General features: G+C 34.6%; 1 long non-coding RNA gene across 1 annotated transcript in view; it reads left to right on the top strand.

Annotated features, from left to right (window-relative positions):
- Positions 1-23,848, top strand: part of LOC122467977 — a 122,335-nt gene that overhangs the window by 57,398 nt on the left and 41,089 nt on the right. Inside the window, exon 2 of the long non-coding RNA XR_006293118.1 lies at positions 11,537-11,648. This is a non-coding gene — a long non-coding RNA (uncharacterized LOC122467977). The remainder of the gene's footprint in view (positions 1-11,536; positions 11,649-23,848) is intronic.

The following is a 23,848-nucleotide window of genomic DNA, read 5'->3' on the forward strand; positions in this document are numbered from 1 at the left end:
TAAAATATATGAAAAAATTTTCATTATTAAAATAATTTTTCTTTTCCGTGTTAGTAGAACAATTAAACAAAGCAAGAAAGCCTAAAATTGATAATATCGAACAATATAGAATATTAAAAAGGAGAACTCAGAAATCATTGATGAAAGGCAGAACTCAGTAACATTTAAAGTTGCCTGGCAGCCATGTGGAAAAAAAAAAAAAAGGAAGTTAGATTTGCGTTGTACAATGTGCAGTGTAAGTTCCCAAATGGATCAAATATTTAAACGTATAAATGAAATCATACAAATATCAGGAAAAACATGAAAATTAACTTATATATGTATATATATATATATATATATATATATATATAGTCTTTCTAGTTCTCAAAACTTGGTCATAAAAGGGACGCCTGGGTGGCTCAGTCGGTTAAGTGGCTCAGTCGGTTAAGTGTCAGCTCATGTCGTGATCTCCTGGTCCATGGGTTTGAGCCCCGTGTCCGGCTCCGTGCTGACAGCTCAGAGCCTGAAGCCTGCTTTGGATTCTGTGTCTCCCTCTCTCTCTGTCCCCCGCCCCCCACTCCTCTCTTAAAAGTAAATAAACATTTAGAAAAATTAAAAAGAAAACTTGATCATGAAAGATATGGTCAATAATCTTTTTCTACATAAAGTAAAAAATCTAATACTTGGCAAATACAGCTAATGTATACATAATCAAAAAAATGAGAAGGGGTAATAATATTTGCAATTTGTTAAAAACTCCCTAATACATAAGAAGTATTTAGAAATTGTTAAGAAAAATACTACGTACTAAATAGAAAAAATGGGAAAAAGTATAGCGTTCACAGAATGGTGAACTCAAAAGACTTTTAACCATATTTAAATATCATCAGGTTCTTTCATTATAAAAAGAGCACTAAGAACATTTTCGACATCAGACTAGCAAAGTCCAAGAATTAAAAATCAATTTGTTAGTGAAATTATGAGGAAATAAGCATCCTTATGTATTACTGTGGGGAAGATTAATGTATACAGTCCCCATGCAGTGCAGCTTATCAGTATCATATTTACAAATGCATATACTCTATTGACCAAGCAAACCACTTATGGGAATTTGTGATACAGATTTATTCACCCAGATAGGAATGTAAATGTTTTTACAGGGGAATTATCATAACCTTGTTTGTAAGAGCAAAAAATTTTTGAAAAAAAATATCCCTTAATAGCAATTCAGTTAAATAAATCTATGTAATGGAATATTAGGCTATTATAAAGAATGAGAAGTCATATCTATAATAATATGAAATAAGTACAATTATCTTGATTGATAAGTGAGAAAGTACAAAATAAGAATTTCGCCATGTTGAGGAGTTTATAGTCAAATATCCTTATATAGGCTTAAATAAACTGTAAGATGTAAATAAGAAATGAGTATTCACCTAAGGGAAGAATTGATGGGAATAAATAGGAACTGAAATATAAATGTGCATGCCTATGTGTGTGTGTGTGTGTGTGTGTGTGCACATTTAGATATATAGATAATTTTTTTAATGTAAATGTGTATCTGTTTTTAAAGTTATTTGACATATTTTGGTATTTTTACCAATTATATCAAAAAGACTGAATAGTTGCGTATTTAAGCACAATCTACGTCTTGTCAATATCAAAAGAAAACATGAGTTAATATTTAAATCACAAATATTAACAGTGTAATAAAGCAAAACAATTTATAAAATTTCCCAGGGGATTTCACCTTAGAACTACAGTTAAGGTCAAGTTGTTTTTCTTGATGGAAAACATATCACAAGATTGCCTTTCTGATCTCCTCCTAAATAAATAAATGTCTTACATTTTCATTTGCAATGTTATTTTTTATTAATTTAGGCTGAATCTTTACTCTTTCTGCTCCAATGAAAATATTTGCTAGTACTAAATGAATGATGCTTTATGATTGAAGAAAATTTCCACAGGATACAGACTGAGTTTAGTGACCTTTCATAAAATATATATATATATATATATATATATATATATATATTACATATATATATATATATGTGTGTGTGTGTGTGTATTGGATTTAAATTCAAATTTCTAAATTTAATTTTTTACTTAAAACTTGTCAAATGTCTTAATTATATGACTGCAGCAAGTCACTTTGATTTCAACTTCTCTCAATAGGTTGTGGCAAAGATCAGATGACATTATGTGTGGACAAGCACTTTGTAAATTTTAAGGCACCAGATAACTGTAAATTATTATTCTGACAGTCATTTGCTAGATTGTATGCTAGGATTCTCAAAACAATGAATGGTCTTTCTTTTAAAAAGTCACCTTTTGTTTATTAGGACAGGAATTAATAACAACTTTAGCCTTGATGTTAGTTGTTATCACTAGATGTCACTGACACATCTGAGGAATAATCACATAAAAAAATGACAAAATGTGTGGGAGGAATAATAAGCATTGAGGGCAGGACCATGGAAAAAGGCAATAAAAACTAAAAATGAAGAGAGAAGGGAAAAAGGCGTATGGTGACAAGAATCTATACTTTCAGTGCTTCAGAGTTGCCCCAATAGATTTCCAAGTGAGGATGTTATTTTTTAAAGTCATTTAAATATTTGTTTATTGTAGTTATATAGATCTTCATAGTAACTTTCCAAAGTTTGGAAGAAAAATGCGAAAATTAATGAACTTTAAAGCTTCTTCGGAGATACACACAATGCTATTAGTAATAACAGCAATAGTTGCTGGTTGTATCCTAATGAGTTGATTTAGCTGCTTTTTCCGGTAACGCTATCTTCCAAGATTACAAAATGATAGTTGAAGCTCGCATGATATTTGTACCTTACTATTTAATGGTTTCTTTTGTGCATAATATGTTGATCTGACTCTATGGTTGCTGGTGTATCATTTCTACTTCCTTACTTCTTTATGTGCTAGATAGATGTTTTTTCTAAATTTAAGATCCAGTTTCTTTGAATTTGTCCCAGTCTCTGAATTGTGGGCTGTCTTCTTAGGGATTAGTTGTTTCAGAACATGAATAAAGGCATTGTAACTGTAGGAGTTTTTCTCAGGGTAGATAAGACCTTTACAGGTTTGGGAATTACAATGATAAATTCTTAGCATACATGATGTTATCACATTCCAGAAGAAAGAGAACAAGAGTTGATAAATCATTACTTCCCTCAGCTGATTCACAACATTTTCACTAGTTTGGATTTATTCCAAATTGATCTTTGCATACTTTTCATCAACTCAAGTAGACAAGTTCATGGTAAACAGAGAGAAGCAAGAGATCCTGAAGATGAAAGGGTTTCTGCATGTCTGGCCTAACCTTGGGCAATGTCACTCTTAACAACAGATTGTGTCACTCCCTCTGAAGTCCTCTTTGTTGATGTTATAAATGACTAAAAATTGGGATTTTTAGCGAAAGTGCTGACAAAGACTATACTAGATCATCTCACAAGATGGCATTAACTTGCATTACTGGCAACTGTAAAGGCAGGGTATTCTCGCTGCCTCCTAATTACATGGCATCTCCTATAATCCCGTATCCCAGAACATTTCAAACACATGTGGGAAGAAAACATAGAAGTTAGCATATAGTAAATGGTAAGAGCTTACCATATCAGCAAGAGCCACTGTTTTCTTTTTTTCCTGTATACAATAAAACATGCAATCTTCTTTATATTTCAAAAACACAAAAATCAAGAAGGAAGAATTTTAAACTAAGGAGTCAGAAAGAAAAAAGTCAACTGGCCCAGAAAAACTCTCTAGAAGCTTGGGCAGGCAGTTTTCGGCTGGGAGTTAATTAGCATCGAAAGAGGACAGCTGGGAACTGAGTGAGCAGAGCCTGGATAGGCCTCTTTCTCAGGCAGTGGTCATGTTTAGGAAGGTCCTTCAGTGATTGGGGCCCATTGACAGTTGTCAGATGTCAGTCATAGTGGATGCCTTACTGATACTTATCAGTACTCAGAGAGAGTTTATGGGCTATAATGATATAAATATGATTTATATATATATATATATATATATATATACACACACACATATATATGTATATATGTGTATATATATAACTCTAATTTCCATATCCCTAGGTAAATATTTTTTTTAACTCTATATCACTATTTATACTACAGGGGTCGTTCTAGTACTGACAGTAGTGATTGTCAGTCTTTCCCATGATAAAACTAGCACTTGAGTTTGGCAAACTCTTCAATATGAGTTATCTGATCCACTGAGGATTTAATGATTACTTCCTTTAAAATCGCAATGAATTTGATTCAGAAACTAATATATATATATATATATATATATATATATGTTCCTATATAACATATATATATATATATATATATATATGCCGCATTATGTGAGAGACATCATGCTTAAAGCTTTGTAAAATTTTATTCATTTACATAATAGTTCTGAATTTAAGTGTTTGCATTAGTATTTTATGCATACAGGAAACAAGGTTCAGAGAAGAAAAATAACTTATCCAAGTCACATAACATGTAAGTAATAAAGTGAATTTGAATCCACCTTATTGTTAACTTTCCATCTGAGCAAGCAAATAATTTGTCCAAGGTTAAGCAGTAAGCATTAAAATGAAGTTTCAAATACAGGATTTCAGATTCTGTATCACTTGCATTTTCCATAGCACTGCACTTTAGACTTTTTCCAGAAGTTCCTCAGCATTTTTTATGAGGAGAAACTATTTTTCAATTTCTAAAGCCTTGAAGTTCTGAGTGAGGTATACTTCTTGCCAATATGGATATTTGTGATGAGTCTCAGAAATGGGAATTTGGCAACATTAATCAGCTTGAAGGTCTACCCAATATAACATTTGGATCTCCTTTTAAGATTTCTATTGTTTGGTTAAGAATTTTTGTCATATGTATTCTCATGTACATTAAAATGACTTACATTGATATATATATATATATATATATACATATATATATATATATATATATATCATCTGTCTGTCATCTCTCTATCTTTTTACCTCTAATCAATTTAAATCTATTGGGTTGACATAGGATAAAAATGTAATTACAATCACATTTCTTCTATTCTTATTAAAGTAAATGTTACAAAGAAGTATTTATATATTATCTGCTATAGCACATGGTTCTTTTCCCCAAAACTAAAGCTCAAATTGGTCATATAAAATAGTTTGTAGCTCGTCTGTAAAAGTGAGATGCAGATTGAAATTTCTAAGCTTGAAAGTCAAGCTGTATTTTTCTGGGGGAAAAAAAAAGTTTTAAGAAAGATTGGAGGATATCAGAAGATCTCAACCATAGGAGATAAGCAGCAGTTATGATTTGTAAAGGAAAGTAAAAATAATCAAAATCATAGTGACAGTAGAATGGACAAAGTGTTATCAAGAGATGGAATTTAAGTGTTATCCTGAAAATTCCATGAAGATACTGCTCCAGTGTGCAGCTACGACAAAGGATCAAGTAAAGGAAGCTTAAGATATGGGGGAAGAAATACCTACCTACAACAGCATATAGATTTGGAATTCAGAAAGAATACAGTTGAAAAAAAGACCTGCATGGTGATTCAAAAATCACTTACATAAGCACAAAATGGTTGTAAGAGACATAAAAATAAGCTCACATAAGAATTTTGAGAAAAGCACCAATGAATAATGACCTCAATCAGAGCCTACACATCTAACATCACCAGAAGTCAAACGAACATTGGACGTTTGAGTCATGAGTCAAGAAATCATTTCTGTGGCTGGCAACTTAAGGAGTCATGCCTAAGATGACAGTTCAGAAAATAAAAGAAAACAATCCTTATACTTAAAACCTGTTTGAACCACTAATCTAAATAGAAGACATAAAAACTTACATTCATGTATTTGCAGTAATGATGGAAAAGAAAAGATGGTTACTTGGAGTTCACAACAGGGGAATCCAAGATCTTTTCTAACTTAAGTGATTTTATAGTGTGATTACATCTGGAATATAAAGCGCAAGATTATTTGGCATGAGGAAGGATTAGTAGCCCAAGAAGAAGACACTGTATCCTTATGTAAAGCCCGGAAGAGTCCCAATATAGAATTCAGTGCATAGTTTATATCAATGCCTGAAGAAAATGCAAGATAATTATTAATGCCGATAATCAAATAAAATGTAAAGAGAAAAACTGTAAGAAAACATATGAACTAGGTAGTGATGAAGCCATTTCCAGTGGTCTTTCCCGTGATAATATCTCCCTCCTCTGAATTCCTATACCAGTTATCATCTCTATCAGCGTTTACTGTTAACTGATCACGGCACAGTGCTGTCTCTCTCATAGTATGCCATACTTTCATTCTTTCTTATTAGATTGCAATCTTTATAAGAGTAGTATAAAAAAGGAAACTTTGGGAGGTGACAAAAACTCATTATTTTGATATCAGTGATGGTTTCATGGCTGTATGTGTATGTCAAATTAATCGAATGGTATAGTTTCAGTACGTGCAGTTTGTTGAACTTCAGTTATTCATGAAAATATTTTTTAAATGTACACTTGACCTTAATACCAGGATAAGAACCAGGGGAGAGGGAAATAATGGAGACTGGAACTGAGCTAGAGAAAAATTACAGCTTTAGAGGTCACTTTTTTGAAAAAGGATGATCAATAAATAGTCCCCAACACAAAGTACAATATATTTTGGGTTCCAGAATGAACATGAGGTTCATGGTGACAGAAGTCTATAGGCAGTAGTGATTTTTGTGGTCCGGTAAATCGAAGCTTCCTGTTTCAGAAATCTCTCCTGGAGTTGATTCATGGACTGGTGTATGGTAAAGATAAGGGGTCTTGTCTCAATCCTTTAAGCTTTCTGATATTTACAGGGAAAGCAGAAGAAAATGGTAAAACAAAGAAGATTGAAAAGAAGTAGCTCATGAAGTAAGAGAAAAACCAGAGTGTAGAGTTTGGGAAATCAGGTGGAAAATTAGCGTGTATTTTATGAAGCAGAAAGTGGATACTGACACTGGTGACAGATAGACTAAAACCAAGGCAGGGTTGGAACTCATCCCTGCCATACTGAATATAACAGTAAGATTGATTCTAAATCCTACCTGCTGGTGAAGATAAGATTTGATAATCCACTGCCAGTCTTTATTGTGGTTGGCTCAATAATTGGGTGGAGCTTGCACCAAAAACCTTTGGAGCAAGGAAGGAGTGGGGCAGGGAAAGGCTAGGAAGCAGAACCATTTCTTCTATGCCCTGAAACTCCTGATGTAATGTTACTGGCACGGCAGTCACCTGGTACATATTTGTTGATTGATTACTGCATCAATAGAATCAAGGAATTTGCATATGATAATAGGGCTGAATATTTCATATGACTCATCTGGAAAAATGAAGGGTAAACTATGTGATTAAAGTCTATGAAATTTTGAAGGATCCGAATTGAGTGAATGCAAATGTCCTCATTAAATGCTTGATTATTAGTATGTTGAGGAACTCTTTAAACTTGAAAGACCATTGTGAATAAATGAAGGTAATAAGACTAATGATAAAAAGGTTAATACACTTTTGGATGGAAGGTGCCAAGGTAGGCTGGACACATAGGTAGGCTTGAGGAGAGTTGAGATACGTTGATGAATGATAAATCCAGAGTGGAATTGAAGACGACCTAATTCCATACACATTTGGACACAGTCCTATAGCCATTTGAATCCGACATTATAAAACAAAAAACATCCTCCTATACATTCCTCCTCACTTCCTCTCTTAAGAACCTAATGATGTTCTGAATTGACACAGGTGCTGTCAGTTGTCACCTATTTTCAGTCAAGTACAACTATTTAGATGGAGAGCACAACTATTCAAGGACCTTGTAGCAAAGAACGCTTCTCCTCTGTTTGGGAAGATTGAGGTTAGAATCAAGGGCCCGGCTTTGGAGTGTACTTAGCCCCAGATCAACTGAACCGAACTGCAGATGAATAAGGAGACATTACAGCCAAATAGCTTTTACCCACAGATGGAAGAATATAGATTTTCCTCCTGGTTGAATGATTTGAATTCCATTGGTAAAAGCATCTCTGATGAAGAGAGGAGGGAGATTATTTCTATTTCTGATCTAAATCTGTGTCCAACTTCTACCACCAAAATGCATCTCCTCCCAATAAAATTCAGTTCATTTTGAAATAGTTTTGCATTAAAAATACCTAACCACTTGTTGAACATAGTATTTTACTGAACTGACCATTTTCTTTGAACAGAATGATTCAACTATATGTTAAATAGTTACCAAGATATAGCATAAAATAGTATTTCATATGTTTTTTAGTGTTTTATTAAAAATAAGTTTTATATCTTTACTTTGTAAATTGCTAAAGAACAGGAGAATTCAGTTTCCAAATATCTTCAGTAGGGGTTTATATATACATTTTATTTAGATAATTTAACACACAACTGTTTTGTGATATTTAATAGCTGCATAGATATAAACCATGTCTATGTTAACAAATACTCTTGCTAAAAAGCATTTTGTGCCAAAATTGTTTCATTCAAACCCACTTTTAGAGCCCAGGTACGTTTATAAAAAATACGATTAAAATACAAAAAACTTCAGTTGGCTTTACAATTCTTAAAAAAAAAAAGTTAGGACTATAATTCTGAGCCAATAAGTGTGAATAACTTCTATTCTCTAGAGTTATCCACAGTAATAGATTCAGTCAAAGACGGTTAATTGCTAGTATTTTATTTGACCTGACAGTATAGCCAATGTTTTTTGCTATCCAGTGTCAATGTGCCAGCACCCCCTGGTGGGCATTGTTAAAAATAAAATTTAGTTCCACTGATAAGAAAGGTTAAAGGTGTTCCCTGGTATTAGTTTGTTGTATTGCGATGCATTTGCACAACCTGGATAGCTTTGCATGTCTGAGTGAATATTGTCAAAAGACTATTATGTGACTACAAAAACCTGAGTTAGGATGCCACCAGCTATCATTGCCCTGAAATATCTTTGTATTTAAAAAGTTTACAAGTGCATTTTTGTATTTAAGTATGTGTGTGTGTGTGTGTGTGTGTGTGTGTGTGTGTGTGTGTGTGTTTGTGTATATAAAGGAATGTCAGCTATTCATTATTTGTGTTTGTTCGACTAACACTTCTTACTTAGAAATGTGCTGTGTATACCTGCATTTACAACCAGGGCTTTGACTCTTTCCTGGGGTTATTGTGGTAGAGAAAAAAAAAAAAAAACAAAAACGTGATTTCTGCATGAGATTGATTTTATTTGACCTCTAATTCTCTCAATTATTAGCATTGTGATTTAGAGAAAATTACTTACCATTTTTATTTATTTTTCTTTTATTTTAAAGAAAGAGAGTGCAAGCAGACTGGAGCGACACAGGGAGAAGGAAAGAATCCTAAGCACGCTCCACGCTCAGTAGAGAACCCGACGTGGGGCTTGATCCCACGACCCTGGGATCAAAACCTGAGCCAAATCAAGAGTTGGAAGCTCAACCGACTGAGCCACCCAGGCACCCCACTAACTCTTTTGAACCTAATTTTCTTCATCTATAAAACAAGGGTAAAAATACACATCGACTGCTGCAAAGTAGAAATGGTCAAGCCTCTCCTGAATATTTTAGGCAGCTTTTTCCTGGAGTTTTGCGGCATCTGTATTTAACAATACACATCTTTTAAATGCATAAACACGTACGTGTTTTTATTACTAAACATCAACACTGATGTAAAAAAACTAAGGAATTCTAAGCATCAAAATGCATTATAAATGATGCTTTATGCTAAAATAAATACAAAGTAAACAGCTGGATATTTATCTTGATAGAAATATATTATATATTTTTTCGGGGTTATCCAAAGGTAACTGATATAAGTTAATTATTGAGGGTTTTACAATAAATGTGTATCGATTGATAGAATGTTCAGGAGCTCTAAAAATAGCCAAATCAAGAGCTAGAGCTTATTTGTGAAATGACATTAAGCTTGGCAGGGCTTATATAAATGCTTTTCTGTGAAATTATTTATAGATGTGAAAGAAAATCCCTTTAAAATTCATTCCCAAAATATTAGACTATCTCTATATGTGTAACTAGTTCTGCAAATCCTGTCTGAATTAACAGATGATTTAAAACGTTACAGTAAAATGTAAAGTAAAATTATACAGAAGCATTTAAGAATACTGGGCAAGTTTCCTGATAGCAAGGTTTTGAGAAGGATTGTTGAATGCCCCAGAAAGTTAGAACAGAAAGATTGTGAGGCACAAAATATGCAAAGAATGCCAAACACAAAAAGTACACATGGAAAGCAAGCTCCATTTTTTTGCAGTTATGCTCTGTGCTAGCTGGAAGCTATCTGGAACCGTGTTTTGGTGAATGCACTTTAGAATTTCTTGGTTTCATGCTTTTGAAACAATCTGGTTTCTGGTTCGTTGAACAAAGTAGATCTTCTCTGACCACAATGGTCTGTGGTAAAGGTTTTCTCCAGTGGATTCCAATGCTCATTCCCATTGGCTATGTTCTTAATTTACTGTATGTGACATGGTGTATTTACATAGAAACTTCCTCTGGGCATAGACATTTTTTTTTTCCTTTTAATGTCACATGTTATAGATAAGCAGGTCAGGTTTTCCAATAAATTTGCAATTGTTCTAAGGTAGAGTTTCCCAAATATGTATGGCCATAAAACCACTTGGAATGGTGTGAATAAATAGAGATTTTTTTAATTTACCCCAGAAAACTGAGTCATAATTTTCCTTTGAAAGTGCTTGGAAATCTATATTTACAGGAAATAACCAAACTTATTCTTATGTTACTTGAACATTAAGTCTCTTCTGGGGCAGCTGGGTGGCTCAGTTGGTTGAGTGTCTGACTTTGGCTTAGGTCATGATCTCGTGGTCTGTGGGTTGGAGCCCCGCATTAGGCTCTGTGCTGACAGGTCAGAGCCTGGGGCTTGCTTCAGATTCTTTCTCCCTCTCTCTCTGCCCCTCCCCCACTAGTGCTCTGTCTCTCTTTCTCTCAAAAATGAATACACGTTAAAAAATTAAAACAAAAAAAAAACATTAGGTCTCTTCAATTCATTTGATTCACAACAAATTTACATAAAGGGAATGTAAGCAAAGGGAACATATAAAGCAACGTAAACATATAAAAAGATACTAGAAGTTATTTAACAAATAGTGAAATTATACTGGTCATCTCTTTCCTATAACTTTAAATATCATTGTTCATTCTTTAGGGTAATGAAACAGACTTTTATTTGCCCCCAATTTGATGTAGGTTTTATGTAGGAAATGACAAACATAATAATTCACCTTTCTTTCTTTTATCTTATTTTATTTTTGGCTGAGAGAAAATTTCCTACTAGAGTGAGAAATCACTAAGATGTTTGCAGTTTTGAATTTGTTAAATTTAGGTAAATGGGTATCTTGAGTCCATAAAAATAGATAGATAGATAGATAGATAGATAGATAGAGATAGAGAAAAGGTCTGTTAGCAAATGTATGAGTTTACAATTGGTATGTCACAAATTGCCATAAATTTAGTGCCTTAAAATGAAAAAAAACATTATCTTACAGATTTGTTGGGTCAGAATTCCGTCAGATTTTAACTGGGTCCTCTACTGAGCGTCTTATAGACTTGAAGTCAAGGTGTCAGCCAACTGAGCACCCATGTGGAGTCCTGACTAAGGTAAGATGTATTTTTAAGCTCCCTCTGGTTTTTGACAGGATTTGCTTCCCTATGGTAATAGATGATGGTCCCTACTATCTTGCTGGCTAACAACCAGGGACCACTCCATTGGCTCCTCCACGCCACTCCCAGGTCCCAGCCATATGGCCTTCTCCATCTGATATCAGCAACAGAGAATTTCTTTTATGTCGTTACTTCTTACTTTTCAAATCTCTCAGGTTCCTTTTTACTACCAGCCGGAGAAATCTCTGCTCTTAAAGGGCTTGTGTGATTACATCCATCTCTCTCAAATAATCTCCATATTTAAAGTCAGTTTATTCGAGACTTGAATTATATCTGCAAAATTCCATCACAGAAATTATGCAGAAGAGGATTTGAGAATGGACATCTTGGGATGCCATTTGACAGTTCTGTGTACCAGCAGCTAACACCCGAAGCACTTTTTTTTTTCGCATGCAAATAATCTGAACATATGTCACAATGTCTAGCCCTAGAGTTTTACTGGACTTTCACAGTTTGTATTAGAGTCAAAATAAAAAAAAAAACAATAGTTCTCAAGAACACTCAAGGATCTCAGTGCCATGTTGGATGAAGAGCCACTTCTACCCAGAGTTTTGGAAACTTTTCTGGTCAAGGATCCCTTTGAGGATCTAATAGAAGATTGGAATTGATTCCCTACCTCTCCAAATGTATACGTACATTTCAGGGCTTTTAGGATCCCAAATTAATAATTTCTGTTCTATGTAAAAGGGAAGAAAAAGTGAAATTAATCAATATATGTAAGCATCTGAGAAAGTACTATCAAAGAGGAAGTGGGAAAATAATTGGAGAAGTTTAGAAAAATAGAGGAGGAATTAGATGAAAATAATAAAAATGGAGAAAAAAATATAAATTGTAGAGTAGGTCTTTATGTGGTTGGAGGCACCAATTCATGATCCGGTACCAAAAATTACATGTTCCTACTTCAGTACATGATGGATTTAAAGTTGAGTTATTGGAAAATGTGCAGCAGTTTGAAAGCTTTTATTGACAATTTAAGCCAGCATCTTTCTGTGTTTCATTTTCCATATATAAAACATGAGATCTACTTTCTGAAACTTCTGTGATAATTGGATGATTAAATGCCTAGCATGTTGTTTGGCTCATTGGAAGTTCTTTACAAATATATATTTCCTTTTATTTTCCCAAAAGGCTAAGTGCTGGCTAGTCCTCGTCCTGGAATTTTATGATTTCTCTATCTTTCCTTTGAGTTGAATGCATATCTCCAGACGTTGCCACCCTAATACCTCCAAGATAGGTTCCACTGATTATCAGTAAAATTCACATCTTATTTTGAAGTAGTTTCTTTTACTTTTTAAGGGCTGCGAAAAAGTAGAAAATGTCATCTGGAGGACTAGGTAAGGGAGAAGATAGAAACCATAACAAAGAGGTTAGTCTGCAGTCACGTGTGGAGATTCTGGCAGTTGGATATCTGGATGGGTCAGAATGAAGGCCTCTGAGGGCATATGTTACCTACTTTATTACTGAGCTCAGGGCCTTCCCTATCTGCTTTGGTCGAAAGAAATGCAACTATGTGCATGATTTAGTTACTCTTTTTCTCAACTATAGTTTGTACACTTCTTTTAGTAATTCCAAATGCATTTATTTTGCCTATTTCTTTCATTAAACAAATAAGCAGACAAAAAGACATGAAGTTATATCTTTGGGAATTGGGGCTTACAAAATGCTGATCAGCTAATGTTAACATAAGACGAGACTCACTAGAGACACTAGTTCTAGTGAAACATATATTTTAATCTAGTTCTCTTAGAAGCTTTTTTTTTTTCCTAGCAACAACAGCAACAAATCCCTAAAATAAAACAAAACAAAATACTGACTTACAAAGATTATTCGAATCTGTTGCCAGTTCCTAATGACTATGTCACCTTTGGGACAGACATTGTAGTTAGCTGAATCTGTACTCACAATTTTTTTTTTAAAAGGAGAAAACAAAAGACTGCATTTAGCCTAACAAGAGACGATCTATTGAGAGAGAAAAATGAGTTAAATCTTCCTTTATTTGCAAATGAGTTTATGTGTTCATTTGGAGACTCTCCTTTTTTTTTTTTCCTTCTGTTCCTACCTTACCACTTAATGTGTAGCTGTAATTTATCACACCCTCATGACCCAAAGGAATTAGGACACTTTGGGAAATACCTGAACCAAACACAGAAGACAGCTTGTTCATCTGAAAGAATCACAGGATCTGGTTCTCTGTTTGTAAAACACTTGGGCTCTAAGTGCTGAATTTTTTCATTATGACCAACTGAAATAAAATAGAATATCATGTGGAATGAAAACAGGGGAATGTGCTGCAGGAGTAGATCAGATATCCTCAGTGGATGGCTAGTGGCTGCCACCTCCAAGGTCTACACAGGAAGATTTTCTTTCTTTCTCCCAAGACATAAAATGGCAGGCCCAGGATGTGTGTTAATACGTAACAGTGATTATCTTACTTCATTGCTCTGCGGCAAATGCATGCCTGGTTTGTGGAAAGTTGAAAATTAAATACAGACATCAGAAGGATGGGGGTGGAAGGGATTTGTTAGGTGTTTGCACTGAGATACTAAAGAACTCCCATTAAGTTACATGTTGTAATAATTAAAACACTGCTTTGAATTGGTTACAAAACTTAAGCAGATCCAGAGAAACTACAGGGGGAATTAAGACCTAATTACATTAAAGTACTGAAGATCAATTTCTCATGGGTTGGTAGCTTCATGTTATTGTTTCTTTAAAACAGGAAGGCAAATATTATAAGGAAATATCAAAGGACGCTTTTTCCAGGGCTCTGCATTATTCATTAGTATTAAGCATTTTTGTAATAGAGTTTAATTTAGTTAGCTTATCTTTATTTTAGTAATACATACTGTACCCACTGTGAAGTTTGCTGCTCTTAACAACACAATGCCAAAAGACGTTTATTTATTTAAAACATCAGTGTAGAAGTGTGCACGACTGGATTTCAAAACTGTATTTTCCAACTCTGAATGGAGATGATATGCATGTATGAGGAGTAAAATTCAATCAGTAAGCATTTATTTTTATCCTTTTATTTTCTCCCCGAGGAATAACACTGATATTTGATTAGATCAACCATGTTAGCGACCCCCATGCTTCAAAATGAAGAGAACTTTCAGTTAACATCCTTGTGGGTCTGGGTTAATTTCTCCTACACGGGAGAGGAAGACAGTGTGAGGCTGACCCCCATGCCGAGCCCCACATTAGCACTTACATATTGTGACATTATTTAGTGTGCTCTGTCATGCTCTGGAATTTCTTCCATCATGTGCATCTTTACTCTTCCTCTAAAATGTTGATCCTACTTTGTCACATAAGAGAGCCAAGGCTTGAGAGTATTTTCTAGAACGATCTGCATTTGTGGCAACTATGACATTTGCATCCGGGCTTTCAACCAGAGGTAATATTATGGAGAAAGGCTCCAACTGCTTACTGCATTGAACAGAAACTCATTGGCCTGTTGAACAGAACCTACATTGTCATGGGCTCCAAGCTAGTGACTGAGCAAGCCAAGAATATTATGGCAAGCTTGTTCCTGAAACACCTAATATACCTCAGATGGCCCTGTAGGTCAAGAACTCCTTGATGGCCTTGCCACACCTTCCTTAGTTCGCCATCCACTAGAATTTCACATCTCTCTTTCCCTCTCTTCTTCACTCAGCGTCAGACCTACCCTAGGGTGTGACCGTCGTCCCAATGTTCCACAGCTCTTCTTTATTTCCTTTTCCAGAGGTTTCTCCAAACAAAATCACTGTATGTTGGATGTGAACTTAAAGTCTTTCTCAGAGAAATTGTACTATCATGATCTTTTATTTCATGTTAATACGATACTATTATTTATAGGGCAGAGAGAAAGAAAACAGGAATATTTTCAGGATTTTTTTTATAGAATCACTGAATATTTACAGAATTGTGTATCTGCACAAACATAAATGCGCCTAATTATGGAAATAAGATTGAGAACGTCCAGTTTTACCTTAGAGTGCCAAATCCTTATTGTGATAGCTTATTTAAAATTAGGAGTGTTTGTGGGTGTCTGGGTGGCTCAGTCAGCTGAGCCACCAACTCTTGATTTGGCCCAGGTCATGATCCCAGGGTTGTGGGATGGAACCCAGTGTTGGGCTCCGCTCTGAACCACGGAGCCTGCTTGAGATTCTCTCTTTCTCTCCCTGTCTCTTTCTTTCCCTCTCTCTCTCTCCCCTTGCCTCTCTGCCTCATACATGCTCTCTCTCTGTCTCTCTCTAAAATAAAAAATAAATAAAAAATAAAATTATCAGTGCTTTGTCTCCTACATATCAGACTTAATTAAGCCTGATCTTTTAAGCTATCTAAACATGCTTTCTGGTATGTTTAAAGGAGCATTGAATTTAAAGTTTATATCTGAGTTTACAAACAAGGCATGGGTGAGTTGTTCCATTATACATCCAGCCTATTCTAATTGTGTTATTTGTTGTGACTTTTCTTTTGTTTACCTGCAACTCAGCAGCCAACCTTCACCAAAACAAAGGTAACAAAACACACTAACATAAGAGTTAGAACCATCCCCATTTAATAGGCTTTATTGATATCACTCTGCTCTTCATATAGAAAAACAAAGGTTTTCAGAGTAATGTGGAAAATATGTTTTCCTGCTGAATACTATACAAAATGGTAAGCAAGAGGGAAAAATAGCTTTCAAACTTATTTTACAGGTAAAACTACATTTATAAATATAATTTTATAATGATCAATCCCAAGAGTTACTTAAATAAATTGACTTAAAATATCAGGTAACTCAGAAGCACCTGGGTGGCTCAGTGGGTTAACTGTACAACTTCGGCTCAGGTCATGATCTCACAGTTCATGAGTTCTTTATCTCACTGAATTAAGTTGATTTCATGGAACTGTGGAAACAGCTTAGACTCTCTTTTAGTGCTTTGCAAAGTTGTGTTATCTTTTTCGGGTTAGGTCACTTCACATAGAAAAGAGTGTACCCTTAACCTCCCCAAGTGCATATTTCTTTAATTAGGACAATTTTTTGATACTTAATAATTAAATATTGAGTTTTATACCCAGCATACACGCACATATACACACTGTTACCGACAGTGGCCTTGATCAATGTGTGCATGTGGTTGGGAAAATGTATGCATCATTAACAATGCTTCCCACATCGAACATATTACATTTGTGGTTGCAGGAACCGTTTGAAGAGCCTGTTGTAATTTGCTCTTGTCTTTCTCTGTTTGGTGTAAAATTTTACCCAGAATGGACTAATCTATATGGAGGTCAAGGCTACCTTGAATAGGGAATTCTGCTCTGTTACAATGTAGGGCATGCCAGCTACTGGAGGTAGAGAGAGAGTGCTGGCAGGTTTGTTCCATTATTGTTGATCATAATCTATCATTTAAACTGCAGTAGGATTTATTGGGAGAATTGATAAAATAATACAAAACAATTTTGCTAAAGTATAGCATGGGCAGATAGAAATGGACATTGAGGGGAAGGGCAAAAATAATATGATGCTCTCACATTTTGAGAAACTAAAATACGGTTAAAACTCATGAGTCTTTAGTTGTTAAACCATGCATTCAGTGAATACGCAACGGAAGTTAGATGTAGTGTTGATGTTGTGTTATGATTATATTTTTGAGTCTTCTGAACTTCTTAGTTAATAGACAGACATTGAAACACTGCTATTTATTGGTGCTTTCTGGCAATGACTCCATGCTGTTTCCACCTTCTAAGCCCTCACAAATTCACTGTAAAGATTTACATTCATAACAAGTATGGAACCCTGGAGGGAAAGTTGTAGCTATGAAATTTACCTCTCAAACCCATAACATATCTTTGGCAAGGATATGTTGAGAAAAATAATGTCCTTTGAGAAAAATAATGTCCTTAATTCTACCAAAGCACTAGAAAATCTAGGACAAGTCCAAGAATCTGCCAGGAGGGGAAAACTACCAGGTGTTTAAATGGCAAACATCCATGGGATACAGTTGAATGCATAAAGATGAATGGGGATGAAACATTTAGTTTGAAATGAATTCAAGTGAAAATTAAGCCAGACTATGACTGAAGTATAATTTAATCTGTTCATTTTGCTCTAGTTAACCCCCACATATAAAAATATGCACTGAGAAAACAGGAACATGGTATAATATATATTGTAAAAACATATGGTAAGTATCCAAAGAGAAGTGTCAACCTCAAAACCAAGCAAACATAGTGCTCCCACTGGACACAAATTAAACCTGGGAAGCCTGTTAAGTGCATAGCCAGGAAAAATACGACATATATTATAGGAAATAGGAAAGATAAACCAAAATAGGGAAAGATAAAACAAAGTTGCCAAACCTCACAAGACACTTTACCAATGTGGGTCCCTTTTTTACAGATAGGTAATCATATCTGTAATGGAAAACTACAAACTAAGCGTTGCATGGAATAAAATACTCTTCAGTTTTATTTCTTTGTTTTCTTTCAATTTTGTAAGGAAACAAATTATGAATAGAAGATGATTGGAGCTGAGATAGGAGAAAAGAACAAATCCCTTCACAGATGACGCCTATAGAAACATTTTTTTTGTCTTTAGTGGCAAATTATTGGGGTGCTATTTATCTTAGATTTTTGAAAGTTATAATTTCAAGTATTTTCCTCTATGTCAGAATTTCAGATTTGGTACATAGCAAATTCAGTATTTGCTACTTTCTGATATTACATATGTATTTTGTTCTATATAATTATAAATAAATAACATACATAAATATAAATAAAGAGAAAGGGTGAGAGAGAGAGTTGGCTCCAGAAAGAGTTGAGTTCATCTGAATTTGAAACGTTGAGTGTAAGGCAGTCTGGCAAGTAGAATTTGTTCCTCTTCCATAGGACTTCAGTCTTATTTTTTCTTCAGACTTTCTACTGATTGGATAAGGCCCACCTATATTATGGAGAGCAATATGCTTTACTCAAGGTCTACTGATTGAAATGTTACGCTCACCTAAAAACAACCACATCACAGCAACATCTAGACGGGCATCTCATCAAATAACTGGGCACCATATCTTAGCCAAATTGATACACAAAGATGACCATCATGGTTAAATAAGGATCAGATTTAACAATGTAAGAGGAATAATCTAGAAAACTAAACACCATTGAAAGCTTGTCACCTTAAGTCCATAAGGTATAGATAGAAAAACTAGCCATCTGTAGCAGGGATAATTAACATTAGCAAATATTTACAGTCCCTGACTTATGAGGACCCAACTTGTGGGTTTTCAACTTCACAATGGTGTGAAAGCCGCACATGTTCGGTATAAGCTGTGCTTTGAATTTTGGAGTTTTATGCTGGTCCGGGGCTAGTGATAGGCAGCACAATACTCTTACATTGCCAGGAAATACCAGCAAGCCACAGCTTGCAGTCAGCCACGGAATCATGACATACAATACACTTACATCCACTGTGCACCCATAGGACCATTCTGCTTTTCACTTCCAGTACTGTATTCAATAAATACGATCTGAGACATTCAACACTTTATTCTAAAATGGGCTTTGTTGGATGATTTTTCTTAACTGTAGGCTAATATGTGTTTTGATCACGTTTAAGGTAGGCTAGCCTAAGCCATGCTGTCCAATTGGTTCGGCGTATTTATTGCATTTTCAACTTAAAACGGGTTTGTCAGGACATAAGTCCTTATTAGTTGAGGAAGATCTGTGTTTGCTTCTTGGGCTTCCAAATTTCCCAGGCAGTGTCCATGAGTACAGGCCGATAGATTCCGTTTGTCAGTTTGAGATTGAAATCATTAAGAGCGGGCGTGTGTTCTCCATTTCTTTGCTATTACAAGATGGAGGGAGGGTGTCTTAGCTAGGTAAAATTATATAAAAAGAAGCAAACTCGCATGTTTTTTTTTTCAAGCTATCCAGATACCAGGGATTTCTGTTATATTGGTTAGGATCGTAGCATACATTTCATATAAAAAGAATTCATTCTCATTATAAAAGACATGCTCTTCGTTGACATTTTTTTTTAAAAAGAAATATAAAGAAAATTAAGCTTAGATGAGCATTACCTAAATCTTAGTGCATTTGCTTCTAATATTTGAATCTCTATACTTAATTTAAAAGAGTTGTTATTAACTATGACACACTCACAAAGACTACACATATGACACTAGAAAACACACACACACGTAAGTTGTGTCCTTACATTGAAAGACAGAACATTGTTTCTTGCCCTGAATTTCATATCATTAAAACTCTTCAGAAGTAAAATTAGATGATCATAGTAGATGTCCATAGGAAAGCCTAAACCCCAATGATTTTATATTTATGTTGTTTCCAATGTTATTGTAATTGTAAAATTATCTGGAAGAAACATGCATATCATTGGCAAGATCCTATTACCAATCTAGCCCTTTAATACCCAGAATGTCACCGTTGCCCCTCTTAGCTTTCCAACCTTATAGTTAAGGATGCTACAGACACTTCTATGGATTTCAAACTATTTTTTAAAAATGTGAGCAATTATGTATAGTTGTATTCTGCAATTGAAAAAATGGATACATTAATTTTATGTTTAATAACACATAATGGGTTTTTAATTTTTTTTTTTTTACATTTATTTATTTTTGAGAAACAGAGTGAGACAAAGCATGAGTAGGGGAGGGGGAGAGAGAGAAGGAGACACAGAATCTGAAGCAGGCTCCGGGGTCTGAGCAAGTGGTCAGCACAGAGCCTGACGCGGGGCTCAAACCCACAAACTGTGAGATCATGACCTGAGCCGAAGTCGGACGCTCAACTGACCGAGCCACCTAGGCGCCCCTGACATGTATGGTTTTTAAAACATTATATGACTAAATAAAAATCCGTATTGTACAAGTTCAGTATTAATATATTTTTTAAAACTTCAACATGAATAGTTTATTTTAGCCAGATCTTACATATTCAAGAAAGTTTTTCAATTATAATGGGAAATAGAAAGCTAAACCTTTACCTGCGATTTAGTTTCTGCTTTTTAGCCAGAAAAACAAAATAATAGAAAAAGCATATCTTTCAAAGCAGATTGGCAATAAATATCAAATTGATGACACATTCATTTTCCTATGGTATCAAATAGATTTCACCACATCAACATTTTCCATAATTTCCTGTTTTCTTGAAAATTTATTTTTCTTCGTTTGCAGTATTGTACTTGATGACAGTATTTCTTTTCTCCATGAACTGATATATTGGAATTTTACAAATTTCAGTTTAAGATCTTCCTATTTAGACTTAAACATTTTACATCATATTTTATTTCAAAATCCAAATATTTTATTATTTTGAGAAAAAAATTAATCCCCAGAATGTTGACATTCTCACGAAAATTTCTCCTTTAGTAATCATATTACTAAAAATCTGAGAGAGATTTATGGTAGGTTTTTTATATGCACATAGTTTTTTAGGAAAAGTGCTCATTTTTAAAGCTATTCATATTTACTGGTATGTGTGTCAATGTTTCTTAAATTTTCAAATACAAACGTAACTAAAAATCATAATTGTGTATCTGTGAAATTATTTTTTTCAAATATGGTTCAATAAAGCCTAAAGTTGTTGAACTATATCCTTTAAAAAAAATGATTCCATGAACTGTTGTGTCACAATTTAAAATTTCAGTATGTAAATGTCACTGGCTCTTTTCCAAGCACATGATAATTCACTTTAATAACAAAGCTTTTGCTTGGATGGTTGAAATCTTCTACTTGATACAATAACAGAAACATAAGATGAAAATTAAATAATCAGAGAGGCCAGTATTAAATTTAAAAATTAAATGAAAATTTCCAGTTAAATCTCAAAATGTAATTATTAAAACCAAATTCCCTTGAAGATGCAGAAGTTTGGGGCACCTGATTGGCTCAGTCAGTTAAGCTACACACTCTTTTTGGTTCAGGTGGTGATCTCAGGGTTCATGACACAGAGCCCTACATAGGGCTCTGCACTGACAGTGCCCGGAGCTTGCTTCTGATTCTCTCTCTTCCTCTGTCTCTCTGCCCCTCCCCCGCTCATGTTTTCTTTCTCAAATAAATAAGCTTAAAAAATTCTTTAAAAAAAATTGTCAGACCAAAAATTACAGTTGGATTCACAGATGACTGAAGTGTCATATTTGCTTCAAGTTTACTTATTTGGATTCCATATACGCAGCATATTTAGCATATATAAACACTATATTTCAAAGTGTGTGATATGGCATTGTTAGTTGCAAATATAAGTACAGATTGGTCATCATTTGATGTGTTCTATCTTATATCTTACTTGCCAGGAGTAAATTTAAGCTATCTTTATATTTATTATATGACTAAAATAAAAAATAACTACATGTTATGTATTCAACCATTTAATAATTTGATTATAAATGGAGTATCAAAGTGATTTAGGTAAATAAACTCTTAAGGAAAAAAAAAGTAATTCCAGCTGGTACTCACTTGTCCTTTACCTTTAAAATATCAAGTATGAGCTCTGTGACCATCATGGAGGCTGCTGTTCTTTTTTCTTTTTTAAAAGAAAACTCAATAAGTTTTTTTAATGTTTCTTATTTATTTTTGATGGGGGTAGGGGCAGAGAGAAAGAGGAGGACAGAGGATCCCGACCAGGCTCTGTGCTGACAAAGGATCCCAAGCAGCCTCCTGGGGCTCGAAGTCACCAACCAGGAGATCATGACCTGAGCCAAAGGCAGTCGCTTAACCAACTGAGCCACCCAGGTGCCCTGAGGCTGCTTAGCCTTGAATATGGCTTCTTAGCCTCATCTTCACTAGCCACAAAAATCAGCCCTCTCTGATGTTTAATTTGAAGGTGAGGGGTGCCTTGGTTGCTCAGTGGTTAAGCATCCGACTTTGGCTCAGGTCATGATCTCTGGGTCCATGGGTTCAAGCCCCACGTCGGACTCTGTGCTGACAGCTCAGAGCCTGGATCCTGCTTTAGATTCTGTGACTCCCTCTCTCTCTGCCCCTTCCCCATTCACACTCTGTCTTAAAAATACAATGAAATAAAAATAAAAAAAACAATTGAAGGTGAAATAGCACATCTGCTCTGAGCTTTCTGCATCTGTAGACCCTTTTCCACCTAAAAATTGACATGCTTTGTAGTTAGGAAAAATATGTATTATTATTCCCTCAATTGTTCTACTGAATCATGTGAGAAGCAGGTAGGAGATTTTCGTTGTCTTTGAAGGCTCAATAAACAGATTTGAAAATGGCCATAAGGCAAATCTTCAAACCGTACACAATATTCTCACCAAGAAATCACACTTCTAAATATTTTAACTATCTGGGGTGTTCCTTTCTCAGTATATGATGACATCTCTATTAGCATAAGCTGTAATTTGTGCATGCATTAACAATAATTATATATATATATATATATATATATATATATCCACTTTTTTTAGCTAATTAAACTTTTACTATCTTTGGCTATTGACTAATAAATCACAAGCATCTGAAAATGCTACAAGTAAGGACCCCTCAAAGGTCACCGTGGAGCTTTGTGTCATGGAGATTTTACACATATTCGCCTCTGTACAAATGGTGGAAATACACATGTAGAATTTTCCCAGGAAAAGGCTATTGAAGTAAATTATATTTTGCTAGGTGAGGGACATAATGTGACACTTTATAATTAGCTGAATAGAGAGGGAGAGAGATGACTATGATAGAGAGATGTTCAGTGAATGGGCTCAGATGAAGAATGCCTCATTTGTGTGCCAGCTCTCACACTCGTATCTGACCTTGAACACACTGCTTACCCTGCTTTTTATAAAAATAGGACTCAAAAACCTCTGAGGTGATGGTTGCAAAAGTAATCTAATACCAGTGACTCAAATGGCACATCTTTGTTTAAGTAACCCTAATGCAGTTTGACACATCCTTTAAAACAAATGGGAAAAAGTAAGATAATGAAATTCTTACTTGCAGTTATAATCTACTTGTCTATTTATCTAACTATTTTCTTAAGAAAACAGTATATTTGACGCAGGCTTATAAATAGTTGCACCAGTATTTTGAAGCATCTTTGATATATATTTTTCTCTAATAGATGATATTCTTTTAAAGCTTTGGTAGTGTAATTGAAAGGTCTCTGGCATTGGAGAAAGAAACTCATGATTTTGAGTCCCCATT

This window comes from Prionailurus bengalensis, chromosome B3, assembly GCF_016509475.1.
Source record: "Prionailurus bengalensis isolate Pbe53 chromosome B3, Fcat_Pben_1.1_paternal_pri, whole genome shotgun sequence".
Classification (NCBI taxonomy): Eukaryota; Metazoa; Chordata; class Mammalia; order Carnivora; family Felidae; genus Prionailurus; species Prionailurus bengalensis.